We start from the raw sequence: 16297 nt of genomic DNA on the forward strand, positions 1-16297 counted from the left end.
TCCACCCTGGGACCACAAGAGCTTCAGCTGGGGAGACATTCTGGGGGATGATGCTGGAGACACATAGCTTGGTTGGATGGAGTGGTTGGCGCATACTTCCCACACTCCCACACCTCCAGTGTAACCAGATCACAATCTTTTCCAAGGCAGAAGACGGAACATTTTGGAGACACTAGGCACAAGGAGATATAGTACTGGGCTAAGAAACAGTCTTTATGATGAACAGTTAGAATCGGACCAGGATCTTAGTCTCCTTACTCCACTCTGCTCCCAGAACATATGCCCAGCTCACGTCTACGCCCTGGACAGGAATACGGAGACTTCTTCATTGGAGAAACTAAATAGCCCCACTCAGGCCAGGCCCATGTATCATAATAGAATTACTTTTTTCACCCTTCCCTTTAAAACTAATGATCTTCAAGAAGATTTATGTTTCACTCACTAGGTTCTGTTCCTATATGCAAGATCCTTTCAGGCTTTCAAGTGCTAGAAGCCAATCCCTATTTACTAAGTATGATGTTAGCTATATGCCTGAGAACAGACTGAGCCTTAGTCCCTATGTACTTAGTAGAGCTCCTTACTTAGACATTAAATAATAGATGTTGAATGAAAACTCGCAAGTGATAAAGTATATAACTAATACTTGGTAAACTATTTAAGCCTATAATCTAATACTCTGATTTCATAATCTGACAGTGATTATAAACTTTTAAAATGTCACCCAAATTTGCAGTATTTAAGAGTAATATTTCCTACTCATTTATTTTCCCAAAATATGTAGGTACCGTGTGAAAGCACACAAAATTCTGTTTATTTAGTGGAGATAATGTTTCTATGTATTAGGAGTTCATGTGTAAAGAATCTTGCTAATGACTCAGCCACAAACTGGTGGCAAGAACAGGCAAAAATTCCTAACCAGTGTACACTTGACTTAGAGCCATATAAGCCAAATAGCCTATTCATCACTACTTAGTAGGGAGAAGTTTAAGAACTCAAATAGTATCTGACTTAATCATAAAAAATGAAACACAGTTTAATCAAGTGACTAATGTTTTTAAAATAAGCAGACAAAAAACTAAACATAGAGAAAAATAATGCAGTTCAAATGTGGCTATAAAATTAATGCTTTATATACAGAATAAGCAGTTTTGTTTTTCCTAATTCTTAGATCCACTTACGATTTTAACAGTCTAGCTTCTGCCGGGTGTGGTGGCTCACACCTGTAAATGGGAGGCTGAGTCAGGCAGATCACAAGGTCAAGAGATCGATACCAGCCTGGCCAACATGGTAAAACCCTGTCTCTACTAAAAATACAAAAATTAGCTGGGCGTGGTGGCGTGCGCCTGTAGTCCCAGTTACTCAGGAAGCTGAGGCAGGAGGATCACTTGAACCCGGGAGGCAGAGGTTGCAGTGAGCTGAGATCGCACCACTGCACTCCAGCCTGGTGATGGAGCGAGACTCTGTCTCAAAAAAGAAAAAAAGAGTTAATACAAGTGTTCAAAAACTCAAATTTAAATTGTAAAAGAATTAACATTAAGAAAAAAAGTCTAGCTTGTCATACTTAGCTAAAACAAAGTCTTTCAATCATTTATAAGTATATGAAACAAACCACCAAAAGAATCTAAAACTAGCATACCATTTCCCACTCCAGTTGAATGTCATTATATTGTTTTCACTACGACTCACTTTAACCATTTTTTTTTTCCCATCAAGACATCCAGACCCCCAGCCCTGATTTGATGTCATCCCAGGATGTGTCTCATTTGTTCCAGAAGCCATCTTGAATTGTTTAAAATGTTTCAAAGGGAAAGTACAATAGTATAATCCTTTCAAAAAGTGGGGTCGCGGGCAGGAAGAGCTATACAATAGTTTTCTGGTACTGGAGGTAAATAAGAGTAGAAAATGAAAAAATAAATTATAAATCATTACTTCAAAAAATATTAGCAGTATTTATTTGGCAGAATCAGAAAATAAAGTTCATGTGAGCCAACTGGTCTAATAACAAGGTTTACTAAACCCACACACCAATTTTTGACAAAAATCTCTAAAACACATTACAGATATTCCTCAACTCGTGATGAAGTTACATCCCAAAACACCCTTCATAAAGTTGAAAAATCCTAAGTCAAGTCATTATGAGGGACTTGTATCTGCTGTTGCCATTATACGCTTGACTCTACTAACTAACTAATATTTCAGTCCTGTCACTAGAACTTGAAAAGTACAGAGTAGTAGTTAAAGGCATAGTCTTAAAAGTTGAGAGCTTGGTTTAAGTTTCAGCTCCATCAGTTATGAACCCTGTGGCTTTGAGCAAGTGATACCTACTTTTCTCACCAATCTTATTCTTTCTCCAGCTACAACAGTCCTCATACCCTTCTTGAATCCAGACAAGAATCTACACTGCCTGATGATCTAGTTTACGAAAGCCTGTACTTTTTTTCTGGGATTTCAAACCAGTATCACACCAACGCCAAATGCTACTTTGGCCCCAACCATACCTATTTGCCAAGGTCAGCATCACGAAGCATTCTGTCACTACTGCCTCAATTTCCATCCCTGAAACAAGATGCTCCTTTTTCCTGCAGTGTCTCCCTTATATAACCGTCTGTCCACAACAGTCCAAACCATATTCTTTGCCATCTATCTGTGGCGCCACATCCCCCTCCCCACTCAACCCATCTTCCTTTTTAACAGAGCCAACTTCCCAAAATGAACATATGACTGGTGATTTTTCTGCTTGAAAAGTAGTATTTATTTTTCTTCAGATTACCAAAATAATATTTGTTATCTGTAAATCACAGGGCTACAAACAAACTATTGTTTACAGCCCTAGTATCCACAGATAAACCAAAATAACTCCATTTATTTCCTCTCAATTTTTACCCAGATATAATTTGAGATCCCTCTTTTCATAAACATCTTCTCCTATCATTAAAAACACTGTAAAATATCACTTTAGCAGGCACTTCATCATACAAGTCTACCAAAACTATTGAACCATTCCTTTGTTTCCAGTCTTGGGAAGATTGTATATACTGTGAGAAACATCTTTAATCACCCATCTTTGTCTATACCTTACCAATTAAATTGTTAGGGCACAGTACCAGGAGTAAAACTGCCAGATCAAAGATTATACACATTTTAAAACCAAACATAATGCCAAACTGCTTTGCAAAATTCTATGTAAGTACCACTCTAAACATCAGGAAGAATCTTTATTGGCAGTTAAACTGCTTCTGATGGGCCCTTGCACAGACTTTAATAGAGAGACATCGTACTAACAAAAGAATTGTTCCTCACAATAACTTGTAACAATATTAACAAGTAACATTCCTTTTTATGAAAATATTAAAAGCACTAAAATCAAAGGCTTAAAACTTAAAATCTGAAGTAAAATTTAACCAAACAATAACTGAAGACAATAGTCTAACAATTTAAGCATTTTAAGCAGAAAATAGTTTTTTAACCATAACATCATTGGTAAGTTTTAAACGTCTATTTTTGCCTACTTTAGTATCTACTCTGAGCAGTGCTAACTCTTTAAATACTATAATACCAAGCATTCCTTAAAAGTTTTCCATCATTAGTTACATTTTTGAGAAAGATCAATCTGGTATAAATATAGAAATTCAATTCATAATAACATTAGTTTTAAAACATAATTCAGAAAGATTTACACTTATGGCAAATATAACCACGCTGGCCATTTATTATAAAGTTCTGTGTTTATTTCATCATGAACAAGAATGATATGGCCTCTGACCTCATGGAGTAGTCTGTGGACCGACAGTGGAATTAGCAGAGAAATGTATAATTTTACTGATGAAAAAAAAACAACTAAACTCTAGTATGTGACATGAATCAGGCATTATCTATTTGCTTTCACATTTATTCAAATACATTCTTTTAAGTTTTAATTTTCTTAAAGGCACAAATGACACAGAAGAAACTTTCCTACTGAGGCAATTACTCTTTGTGAAAAATAAGAGGTAAGCTGAAGTGGCCCAGCTGACCAGTGAGTGCACACAATCCAGGGCCTCAGCCCAGGGCCCCAGTCCAGAAACGGCATGTTGGGACCACAAGATCTCATAGCCTCCATTTGTCCAGACTGGGCTCAAGGGCAATAAATCCAAAAAAGATCCGTCATCTCTTCAGCTGAAAAAAGCTCAACTGCAACTATTCTTTGTCACTGCCTTCCAGATCCTTTTCCTAATGTCAGCAAACCTGAAAAGGCCTCCAAAGAGGTTCCTAATAGGCTGACCAGAAAGTCACAGAATCTGTGTCCACATTTTAATAACCCAGACAGAACATGGAATTGAAGGCTGTTCCTTTGCACTTTGTCCCTGACATACATACCTCCCTGCCCAAGTGTCAAAAAATTAAATGTCTCCCATCACAGCTCAACCTTGTGTCTTCTACCTTATAAAAAGCCATTCTTCCTTGTTTTAGCCAGATTCTACTCTTCTTTCAACAATCAACTCAAACCTTATTGACTCCCTGTGAATTGTCTATGTCCCCCACAGATCTCAACTATAGCACTTCCTAGGGTTCCTCTTGTATTTTAATTAACCACATACATGTTTTCCTCTGCCACTAGTGATGAAGCACTTGCAGGGTTTAGCTAAAATTTCCACATGTATCTCTCTCCTTGCACACACGTACAAGAGTTTCTTGAAGCTAATTTTTGTCAAGCTATACTCAGCAATGAAATCAATACACAGCTTTTTTAAAAAATAAAATAAAAGTGTAAAATACCTAAGTGTGCTTCATGCGGTAAAAGTATTGTTTCTTGAGACATATCTCGGTTGTGTGTGAACAGATCTGTAGATGCCTCGAGTCATACAAAATAACATGTAAAAAATATTGCTCAAGGGTCTTAAGGAGCAGGCTATGCAAATATGCAAATTTAGATATATATTCCCCACCTGGAATTTTTGATTAAATGCTGAAACAGAGCTCTAGTTTTAGTTTATTTCATATGGATAACCAATTGTTCCAGCAATTATTTATTTTAGATTGAGTTACACACATATGCTGAATTTACAGATTTTTAAACGACATCTGTACCATATTAAGCAGCCCCATTCTATATTTTTAAATATTTATATTTTATGAGTATATATATTCATTCAAAAGTGATTTTACACCCATTAATATTTTGTAATTTTTTCCATAAAGGTCATACAATAAGACTTTTGTTAGAGTTACTGTTAGGAATTCAGAATCTGTAACCTTTACTCAAAAATAATTTTAAGCTGGGTGCGGTGGCTCACACCTGTAATCCTAGGACTTTGGGAGGCCGAGGCGGGCAGATCACCTGAGGTCAGGAGTTCAAGACTAGCCTGGCTAACATGGTGAAACTCCGTCTCTACTAAAAATACAAAATTGCCCAGGCACGGTGGTGCATGCCAGTAATCCCAGCTACTTGGGAGGCTGAGGCAGGAGAATCACTTGAACCCAGGAGGTAGAGCTGGCAATGAGCTGAGATCCCACGACTGCACTCCAGCCTGGGCAACAAGAGCAAAACTCTGTCTAAAAATAATAATAATACTAACTTTAAGATATTTTAATTATCCAGTAAATACATCTCTTATTTATAATTTGGTTAATGTTGGCTCAAGTTTCAGTTTCCCCTCATCTTCCATTTTAAAACATTTAGAATTCTAAATTAAACTCCAAACTCTCAGTTAAAATACATCATGAAATTCATTCCTATTTTCTTTCATGAATTTAGTACATTCAGTTAGTATTCAAAGTGAACAAAACATTCCCCTTGACCCCAAAATGAGCCCATTTGTTTGCTAAAGTTAAACTTTTCATGATAAAAATCCCCAATCTTAAAACACACATGAGCTCAAACATAAAAAAGACATTAAAATATTAAATCAAAGACTTCCCTTTCCTTACTGAGCTTTCATTAATCATGTTAATAATAGCTAAATTTACCTAGCAGACTGCCACCATCAAAAAACTGTAAGCCAGGCACAGTGACACATGACTGCAGTCACAGCTACTTGGAAGGCTGAGGTGGGAGGATCACTTGAGTCCAGCCTAGGCTTTTTTTTAAAGAGACCCCCATCTCTCTAAAACAAACAAACAAACAAACAACAACAACAAAAAAAAAACACCACTGTCAATAAAATCTGCCTTGCTTTTCTGCCTATAAAGGCTATAGCTTCTTAAGATCTATTTTATTTAAGGCTAGCAACTATCTTCTTTCAATTTGTATTGGGAGAATCATTATGGTTACTAACGCTGGAGCAAGCTGCAGTGAGCTGCCAACTAGCAGATCGTCTGCCTTAGTAACTTCCTATTTATGACTCATACATGAAACCAGTAGTTGCTCCCTCCATGTCCTGAATGAAGTATGGCAGAGCTCCCAAATCATTACCCAGCCTCTCCAACAGAGAATGGCCACCATACTCCCAACAAAGCTGCTTTTAAGTATGACACATATCCTATATTTTTAGTCAGATCATCCAAAACCTTCTAAATTTGGGGAAAATCTACCTAGTCATTTTTCACATTGCAATTACAGACACAGAGATACAATTTTAATTATATTTATAAAGTTCAATAGGCTGTTTCTAAAAAACAAGCATTCTTAAGACTGTAGAGAAAATAGTAAATAAATTCAGTAATTTTTTTCTCAATATCTTGTACTTTTCCTTATAAAATGTCTTACAACTAAACTTACACTTAAAAAAAAAAAGTAAAAGTGGGTTATTGGGGTTCTAGACTTATGCTGTCCTATAAGGTAGCCAGACACATGTGGCTATTTAAAGTAAAAATAAGCAAACAAAGATTCAGCACATCAGTCTTACTAGCCACATTTCAACTGCTCAACAGCCACATGTGGGGGTTACCAGACTGGACAGAAAAATCACAGAAAGTTCTACTGAACAATGGTGCTTAGAGTTTAAAAGCTGTAAACTGTGCTAATAAAATTATCTTTAAAATATAGCTTGTTACTACCAAGTAAGAAGTTCTGTTAAGTCTAGAAACCTAAAGACTTCCAAAATATATTAATAATCATGTCAAAATATTAAATCTATTTTTTCAATAAAAGAAACATAAAATCATAATTGTCTATGAAACATTTAGGGATCATACTCTTCCCAATAAATAAAATGGAAGATATATTTTGCTTGATTTTTTTTAAAAAATGCACTATATATGTGCTCAAGAAAGAAATAATTTTTTTTTTTTTTTTTAAACAGAGTCTCACTCACCTATCACCTAGGTCGGAGTGCAGTGGCACAAACTCAGCTCACTGCAACCTCCACCTCCAGGGTTCAAGTGAATTCTCCTGCCTCAGCCTCTCGAGCAGCTGGGATTACAGGTGCATGCCACCACGCCTGGCAAACTTTTGTATTTTTAGTAGAGTTGGGGTTTCACCACGTTGGCCAGGCTGGTCTTAGAACTCCTGACCTCAGGTGATCTGCCCACCTCAGCTTCCCAAAGTGCTGGACAGGTGTGAGCCACCATGACGGGTCAAAATTCATGTTTTAAGAAGATATCCAAGCCACGCATACCAAAGACCTCCCCTCTAAAAGAAGGCCTTTTTTCAAGTGCAGGATTAAAACAAAAGAATATACTTTCAGACATAAGGATAAGACAGCGTAGATTTCTGGCCAGGCACGGTGGCTCACACCTGTAATCCTGGGAGGCCAAGGTGGGTGGATCACTTGAGGCCAGGGTTAAAGACCAGCCATGGCCAATATGGAGAAACCCCATCTCTACTAAAAATAGAAAAATTAGCCAGGCTTGAACCTGGGAGGCAGAGGTTGCAGTAAGCCGAGATCACACGACTGCACTCCAGCCTGGGTGACAGAGCAAGATTCTGTCTCCAAAAAATTCCAAATAAAGAGAGAGCGAGCAGTGATTTCTGTCATCTGCTCAGCAGCAAATCATTTCTCACTGCTGGCACCCTCTAGCGCTTGTGTGTGTCACCAGATTACTGGAAACATTTTAGCAGAGAGAATGGGGACCATAAGCCACTGTTTGGTCCTTCTCTCCCTAAAAGTTAATTCTCAAACCAAATAACAAAGCAAAGAACTCTTAACTCAGTAATAAAAAAACACAAAAGACACAATTCCTAAAAAATTTTTCCATAAGTTACTGGGGTACAGGTAGTATATGGTTACATGAGTAAGTTCATTAGTCGTGATCTGTGAGATCCTAATGCATCCATCACCCAAGCAGTGTATGTTGCACCATATGTTATCTTTTATCCCTTGCCCCCTTTCCACTCTTCCCCTAAGTCCCCAAAGTCCACTGCATCATTCTTATGTCTTTGTGAAAAGACACAACTTAAAAATAAGCAAAGGATCTGAATAGATGTTCCTCCAAAAAAAGACATACAAGTAGCCAAAAAGCACATGACAAGATGGCTCAACATCATTAGCCATCAGAGAAATGCAAATCAAAACTACAATGAAGTACCACTTCACGTCCAGTAGGATAACTACAAGTAAAAGGATGCTAACAAGTGTTGGTGAGGATCCTGAGAAATCAAAAATCTCTTACATTGCAGGTAGGAATGTAAAACAACTCTGCTGTTTTGTAAAACATTCTGGCAGTTCTACAAAATTTCAAACATATAAGTTATCATACAACCCAGCAATCTCACTTCTAGATATTTATCCAGTAGATATAAAAACATATATTCACTCAAAAACATGTATATGAATGTTCAGTCACAATATTCAGAACATCCAAAAAGTAAAAACAATCCAAATATTTATCAACTGATGAACAGATAAACCAAATGTAGTGTATGCACAAAACAGAGTGTCATTCAGAAAAAAAAAAAAAAAACAGTAACTGACAATGATAAGACTCCAAATAATGGAGTCAGTAATCCAATTTTTATTATTTTTAGCCTACTATTTAGAAAAGGAAGGTTTTAATAACAAACATAAATGGTGAAAACCAATATCCTAATTTCTTTTTTTCTGAGACGAGGTCTCACTCTGTTGCCCAGGCTGGATTGCAGTGATGCAATCTTGGCTCACTGCAACCCCCATCTCTTGGGCTCAAGTCATCTTCTGCCTCAGCCTCCCAAAGTGCTGGGATTAGAGATGTGGGCCATGGCACCCAGCCCAATCTCCTAATTTCATATGTAAAAAAGCGATACAAAGAATGGAAAAATCTGAGTATACCTGGAAAATCAACGGGCTGTCACTAGAATAGTACAGTGGCTGAATTTAGATCCTTCAAATATCGTTTAGAAAATTTCCAGTGGAAGCTTTATAAAGAAAGCACATCAACTCAACTTTCTGAAATTACATTTCATAAAAGATGTTGTTTTAAAGAGAAATTGCCGAAATTCCAATTTCTGGATACTAACACAAACTTGAAAGATGAAATAAAAAGTTCTTTAGATGTATCGTAATGGGCCTAATGTAAGAATGTAGAAAGATTATGTCAAAACACCTTTAAAAAAAAATCTGGAGACGGGCACGGTGGCTCATGCCTGCAAGGGGGCCATCTGAGCTGCTAACACACCACCGTCCGCAGACAGCGGAACTAAGAGAGCAGTATAACACCCTCTCTCTGGCCTCAGGGTCACGGGCACTCTCACCTAGGCAGCGCCACAAGGGGCAAGACGAACTGCTAACACACTGCTGTCTGCAGAGAGCGGAACTAAGAGAATACCGTAACACTCACTCTGGGGTTTCAGAGTCCCAGGCACTCTCACCTGGGCGCTGCGAGAGCTTGTTCCCGTGCTGGCGCCTGGAGCAGCCAGCCGGATCCCGCACTCGCTCGCTCACATGCTCCCTCCTGCAAGCGCTTGAGCATAACAGGCTGAGCAAACAGGGCGCCCCTGTTACAAGTCCAGTGAAGAGGTCGAGAAAAGCCCTGCATCATAACTACTGCTCACAGAAGTAGCAGTCTCTCTGCTACTTTTGCACTGTGAAATTGAGGCTGGAATGAAAATGGTACAAACACCAACAGCTAGCTGTTTAAAAAAGGCTGGCCCAAGAGAGCCAGCAATGAGTTCAGGGAACTGCAGTGAGTTCAACTCAACAGACAAAGCATATAAAACTACCCAAAATTTTGAAGGGACACTTGTTGCTTTAAAACGACCATCCTTTGGCCAGGCACGGTGGCTCACGCCTGTAATACCAGCACTTTGGGAGGCCGTGGCGGGCAGATCACGAGGTCAGGAGATCGAGACCATCCTGGCTAACACGGTGAAACTCCGTCTCTACTAAAAATACAAAAAATTAGCCGGGCGTGGTGACGGGTGCCTGTAGTCCCAGCTACTCAGGAGGCTGAGGCAGGAGAATGGCGTGAACCCGGGAGGCGGAGCTTGCAGTGGGCCGAGATTGCACCACTGCACTCCAGCCTGGGCGACAGAGCAAGACTCCGTCTCAAAAAAAAAAAAAAAAAAAAAAAAAAAAAAGACCATCCTTTTTGTGCTAACATAAAAAATCCAGACATCTAAATATGTCATCTTTATTATATCAAATATGTAGCTTTGATCTTAGCTATGGAGGAGGTATCTCTCCCTCTCCTTCCACAGTGCCCCCAACAGATGAAGGGGGACCACAGGAATAAAATTATCTAGAGTCAGGTTACAGGACTATCATAGAGTAGGAATAAGTCTTGGTTAGACTATACTACTGTAGAGAACTGAGGTTAAGAGCTGCGAAATATCAAACAATCATATACAGGGCAAAAAGATCTCAATATTCTTTCAAGTAAGAACTTGCACTGCTGTGTTCAGCAGAGGCAGTGGGTGGGGGGGAATGGGGGTGGGATAAAATCAACAGCGAAGCTGAGTCGCTGTCCCAGGGATCTAGTCCAGGAATCAAGGCAAAAACTGCACGACAGTTTTTATTTTAAGTACTAAGTGGTTTTGATGGAAATGAGGAGGACTTAATCACACCGGAAGGTTTCAAGAAGATGTGGGATTGAACTGGATCTGACATATAGGTAGATTTTAGCCAGCAGTGGGGAAGACATTTTGTAAAAGGAGAATCAGTGCCTCTTCTATCCTTAAAATGCTAAGGCAGGAATTATCAAGGTCTGTCAACTGAACACTGTAATGCTCATCCTGAGCAAAGCAAGAATGCCTGAGGGTAAGAGGGCCCAAAACCACAGAGTCCTGTAACAAAACAGAAAGGCACAAATGAGAATGATACCTAAGATAGATATGGAGGGTGTGGAAGACTTTGACAGAGATGGAGGCTGGAACATTTCAGGCAGAGGGAGCAGTAATGAGAACAAAGGGTGGACAAACAGCTGCATCCCACCAGCTGGGCAGCAGCAGGGCATATGTCAAATATAACGAATGTAGCTGCAAAGGTGGTAGACACCGACAGTGGAGACCATAACCACCAGGCTCCCACATCGGCAAAAAAAAGCAAGTAAGCAGTAGATAGAGAACAGGGAGATGGCAAAACCATCCACGTACTTTAGAAAGATTACTCCAGCACACTTAAGCATGATGAAGGAAGAAAGACAGGAAGCTAAAAAAATTTACCCAGAGACCAGATTTCTTTTCCTATAAAGGACATGCATACCAATTAGGTACCCTTGCTTCACCATTCACATTTGTCCCAGTTTTTAAAGACAATCATAACACAGATAAAGGAATGCTGAAATGGACACTCACATGTTGACAAACGTCAACTGTTAAAATAACTGGACAATATGCATGAAAAATCTTATTGATTCTTGTCTTAGGAATTTATATGATCTCTGTCATACGTTGTGATTCTATCTTAGGAATTTATTTCTAGAAAATAAACCAACCACTTTTCAGTTAAAAAAAGTATACATTATCAAAAATCACTGTTTATGGCAGCCAACATATTGTTAATACTATAAATGCAATATTCTTGAATTTATTACAAACAAAATGTGTTTTTTATTTTAACTTTTAGGTTCGGGGTACATATGCATGTTTGTTATATAGGTAAGCTTGTGTCACGAAGGTTTGTTGTACAGATTATTGTAGTAAGCCTAGTACCCAATAGTTATTTCTTCTGCTCCTCTCCCTATTTTCACCCTCCCTCATCAAGTAGACCCCAGTGTCTGTTGTTTCCTTCTTTGTGTTGATTTGATGAGTTCCTATCATTTAGCTCCCCCTTATAAATGAGAACATGTGGTATTTGGTTTTCTGCTCCTGCATTCTTTTCCTAAGGGTAATAGCCTCCAGGTCTATCCATGTTCCCACAAAATACATTATGTCTTGTTTTTTATAGCTGCATAGTGTTACATTTTCTTTATCCCATCGGTCACTGATGGGCATTTAAACTGATTCCATGTCTTTGCTATTGTAAACAGTGCTGCACTGAACATCCACATGCTTGTGTCTTCATGGTAGAATAACTTATATTCCTCTAGGTATATACCCAGTAATAAGATTGCTGAGTCGAATGGTAGTTCTGTTTTTAGCTCTTTGAGGGATCACCATACTGCTTTCCACAGTGGTTGAACAAATTTATGCTCCCACGAACAGTGTATAAATGTTCCCTTTTCTCCAAAATCTCACCAGCATCTGTTATTTTTTGGCTTTTTAACCACAGCCATTATAACTGATGTGAGATAATACTTCACTGTGGTTTTGAGTTACATTTCTCTAATGATCTGAGATACTGAACTTTTTTTCATATGCTTATTGGCCCCATGTATGTCTTCTTTTGAAAAGTGTCTATGTCCTTTGCCCACTTTTTAATGGTATTGTTTTTCTCTTACAAATTTGTTTAAGTTCCTTATAGATGCTGGATACTAAACTTTTGTCAGATACATCATTTGCAAATATTTTCTCCCATTCTGTAGGTTGTCCATTTACTCTTTTGGTAACAGGGTCTCACTCTGTCACCTACTCTGGAGTGCAGTGGTGTGATCATAACTCACTGTAACCTTGAACTCCTGGGCTCTAGCAATCCTCCCACCTCAGCCTCTTGAGTAGCTGGAATCACAGGCACTTGCCAACACACCCAGGAAATTTTACCTTTTGTAGAGATGGGGTCTTGCTATGTTGCCTAGACTGGTCTTGAACTCCTAGGCTGAAGCAATCCTCTTGCCTATATAATCTGCCTGTTTTAAGAGTTCAAGGCATGAGCCACCACACCCAGACTAAAATTTATTTTTAAGATCAAGTTTGCAGGCCGGGCACAGTGGCTCACACCTGTAAGCCCGGCACGTTGGTAGGCGGATGGATCACCTGAGGTCAGGAGTTCGAGACCAGCCTGACCAACATGGAGAAACCTGTCTCTACTAAAAATACAAAATTAGCCAGGCATGGTGGCACATGCCTGTAATCTCAGCTACTCAGGAGTCTGAGACAGGAGAATCACTTGAACATGGGAGGCGAAGGCTGCAGTGAGCCGAGATCGCGCCACTGCACCACAGCCTGGGCAACAAGAGCGAAACTCCGTCTCAAAAGAAAAAAAAAAAAAAAAAGATCAGGTTTGCAAAGAGTTTTTAAGTACAAAAGTAAAACAAAAACAGCAATAAAAATTTGTACTTAGGATATTGTCATTATTCAAACACTTGTAATCCAAGTCTCTAAAGTGAAAGGGCTGCAAAACAAAATAAAAAAAACAGTAGCAGAAATATTCACATATGAAATAACCATTAATAAAATCAGACCCTTTCAAATATCTCTCCCCATTAAAAACAACAACAACAACAACAACAAAAAAGATGGCCGGGCGCAGCGGCTCACACCTGTAATCCCAGCACTTTAGGAGGCTGAGGCGGGTGGATCACGAGGTCAAGAGATCGAGACCATCCTGGCCAACATGGTGAAACCTCGTCTCTACTAAAAATACAAAAATTAGCTGGGTGTCGTGGTGGGTGCCTGTAAACCCAGCTATTCAGGAGACTGAGGCAGGAGAATCACTTGATCACTGAACCTGGGAGGCAGAGGTTGCAGTGAGCTGAGATAATGCCATTGCACTCCAGCCTGGGCAAAGGAAAGGAGGAAGGGAAAGAAAGGAAGAGAGAAAAGAGAAGAGAGAAGAGAGGGAGAGAGAGAGAGAGAGGGAGAGAGGGAGGAGGGAGGGAGGGAGGGAGAAGGAGAGAGAGAGGGAGGGAGGGAAGGAAGGGAGGGAGGGAGGGAGGGAGGGAGGGAGGGAGAGAGGGAGGGAGGGAGGAAGGAAGGAAGGGAGGGAGGAAGGAAGGAAGGAAGGAAGGAAGGAAGGAAGGAAGGAAGGGAAGGGAAGGAAGGAGTTTAATGAAGGCACAAGTCAATTAATACTCTTTGATAGAAACTGAGCGGCTGTCTATAGTCACGCCACCATGAAAACACCTAATCGCATCTGAAACTAAGCAGCTGACAAGAGAATGCAGATACAATTCAATAAACCTGAAAACCTTACAAAACATGCAAGACTTCATGGTAGCAATAAAAGCCTTGTTGACATTAGTAACAGCCAAGGGTACTGGCAAGTAAGAACCCAGCAGACCAACTAACAACTGTAGAAGACAAGATCAACAAAGATAATGGACTGACAGGCTTTTTAATGGAGAACTTGCATATGAGAGCATTAGAGATCACTGGAAAAGAGGTGAACCTCTCAACTACTTTTACAAAATAGTTCCTTTATAATTCCTGTAAAAATAAAATATGGGCTGGGCGTAGTGGCTCACACCTGTTATCCCCAGCACTTTGGTAGGCCAAATCCGGTGGATCACTTAAGGTCAGGAGTTCAAAACCAGCCTGGCCAAATGATGAAATCCCGTCTCTACTAAAAATACAAAGAAAAAAAATTAGCCAGGCGTGGTGGTGCGCACCTGTAATCTTAGCTACTCAGGAGACTGAAGCAGGAGAATCGCTTGAACCTGGGAGTCAGAGATTGCAGTGAGCCAATGCACTCCAGCAGCCGGGGCGACACAGCAAGACTCCATCTCAAAAAAAATGAAAAATGAAAATAAAAATAAAAATAAAATAAGAAGTAAAAAATCACATTTTGGGGGAAACTATTACAAGAGAAACAATATTTGGGTCAATTCTTTGTTCATTCTATAAACTAACAGATCCAACAGTGATAAGTTTTGTTAAATATTAAAATAAAACTAATTTCATTTTAATAATTAGTATGTATTATTATTTTAAAAAGGCCCAATTAAATTTTTTTATGACTTACACAAAATTTAGATCCCTGTTTTAAACAGATTCACATTAAGAACACCTTTGCTGCACCAGTTATAATAAGGTAAATGAGACTGATTATTTTAGTAATTTCAGTTATGTAAAAAGATAAAAAGACTATAAAGATTTATACTACTAGTTGCCACTGGAAGATGAGATTGTGGGTATTTTTTGTTTGTTTTAAACAAAGGGACAGAATTAAATACTGTTTAAAACAATGCAAATATATTACCCAGTAAATAAGATTTTTGAAATGTATACTAATATTTCATCAATGGATTGCTATTGCTTTTCAATCTACCGACAGATCATTACAGAAACTTCTACTATCTCATTTAAGAAATGTTTCCCGGATCTCTACGATGTGCTAAACACCATGAAGACAAAATTTAGTAACAGGCTATACTGATGCTTACTATGTGCCACTTCAACCCGTAGAATAATGCAGCAAACAAACTAATTATTATCAATTTCCAGAGACTGAGAAAGATTAAGTAACTTACCCAATGGTATAAAACTAAATAGTAACTAAACCATCCTTCAAACAAAGACTGTCTACAAAGCCCAGGATCTTAACCACTTAGCTATGTATTGCGTTGGAGAGGCAGCCTTAAAATAACTTACACAATGGAAGAAGAAAAGCAGCAAGCAGAAAAGCACCAAAGCAACGAAGATAGGTGTGCTGATATAATATTCACCACATGCTATACGAGGCAGGAAAAAAAAAGGTTCATGTTGGGTAAGAAAAGAGGGCATCACAGACATGGAGAAGATGGTAACAGAATTTCAAAGAACACATGAATGCCACAAGAAGAGGTGTTAGACCAAGCCTGTCCAACAGGCCGTATGCAGCCCAGGACAGCTTTGAATGAGGCCCAACACAAATTCACAAACTTTCCTAAAACATGAGTTATTTCTGCAATTTTTTAAGCTCATCAGCTATTCGTTAATGTTAGTGTATTTTATGTGTGGCCCAAGCCAATTCTTCTTCTTCCAAGGTGGCCCAGAGAAGCCAAAAGATTAGATACCCCTGTGGGAGACCATCTGAGGCAGACAGGGTAATGTAATTTTGTGGAAACTACAAATATTATTTGGCAATGGCTCCCACCAAAATTTTATAAACTTGTAGGAACAGAGATAAAATAGTCAAATGTTTGCTTATAATATTTAATGTTTAACTCA

General features: G+C 38.9%; 1 protein-coding gene across 18 annotated transcripts in view; it reads right to left on the bottom strand.

Annotated features, from left to right (window-relative positions):
• Nucleotides 1-16297, bottom strand: part of SRPK2 (SRSF protein kinase 2) — a 297326-nt gene that overhangs the window by 111275 nt on the left and 169754 nt on the right. The window contains exon 1 of one of the 18 annotated variants that reach the window (XM_032761329.2): nt 1179-1307. The exons of the other annotated variants lie outside the window; for them this stretch is intronic. The gene's annotated coding sequence lies outside the window, so the exon portion shown is untranslated. Of the gene's footprint in view, nt 1-1178; nt 1308-16297 lie in introns of those variants that run through there. 18 annotated transcript variants of the gene reach the window in all.

Source organism: Hylobates moloch, unplaced genomic scaffold (assembly GCF_009828535.3).
Source record: "Hylobates moloch isolate HMO894 unplaced genomic scaffold, HMol_V3 SCAFFOLD_1, whole genome shotgun sequence".
Lineage (NCBI taxonomy): Eukaryota > Metazoa > Chordata > Mammalia > Primates > Hylobatidae > Hylobates > Hylobates moloch.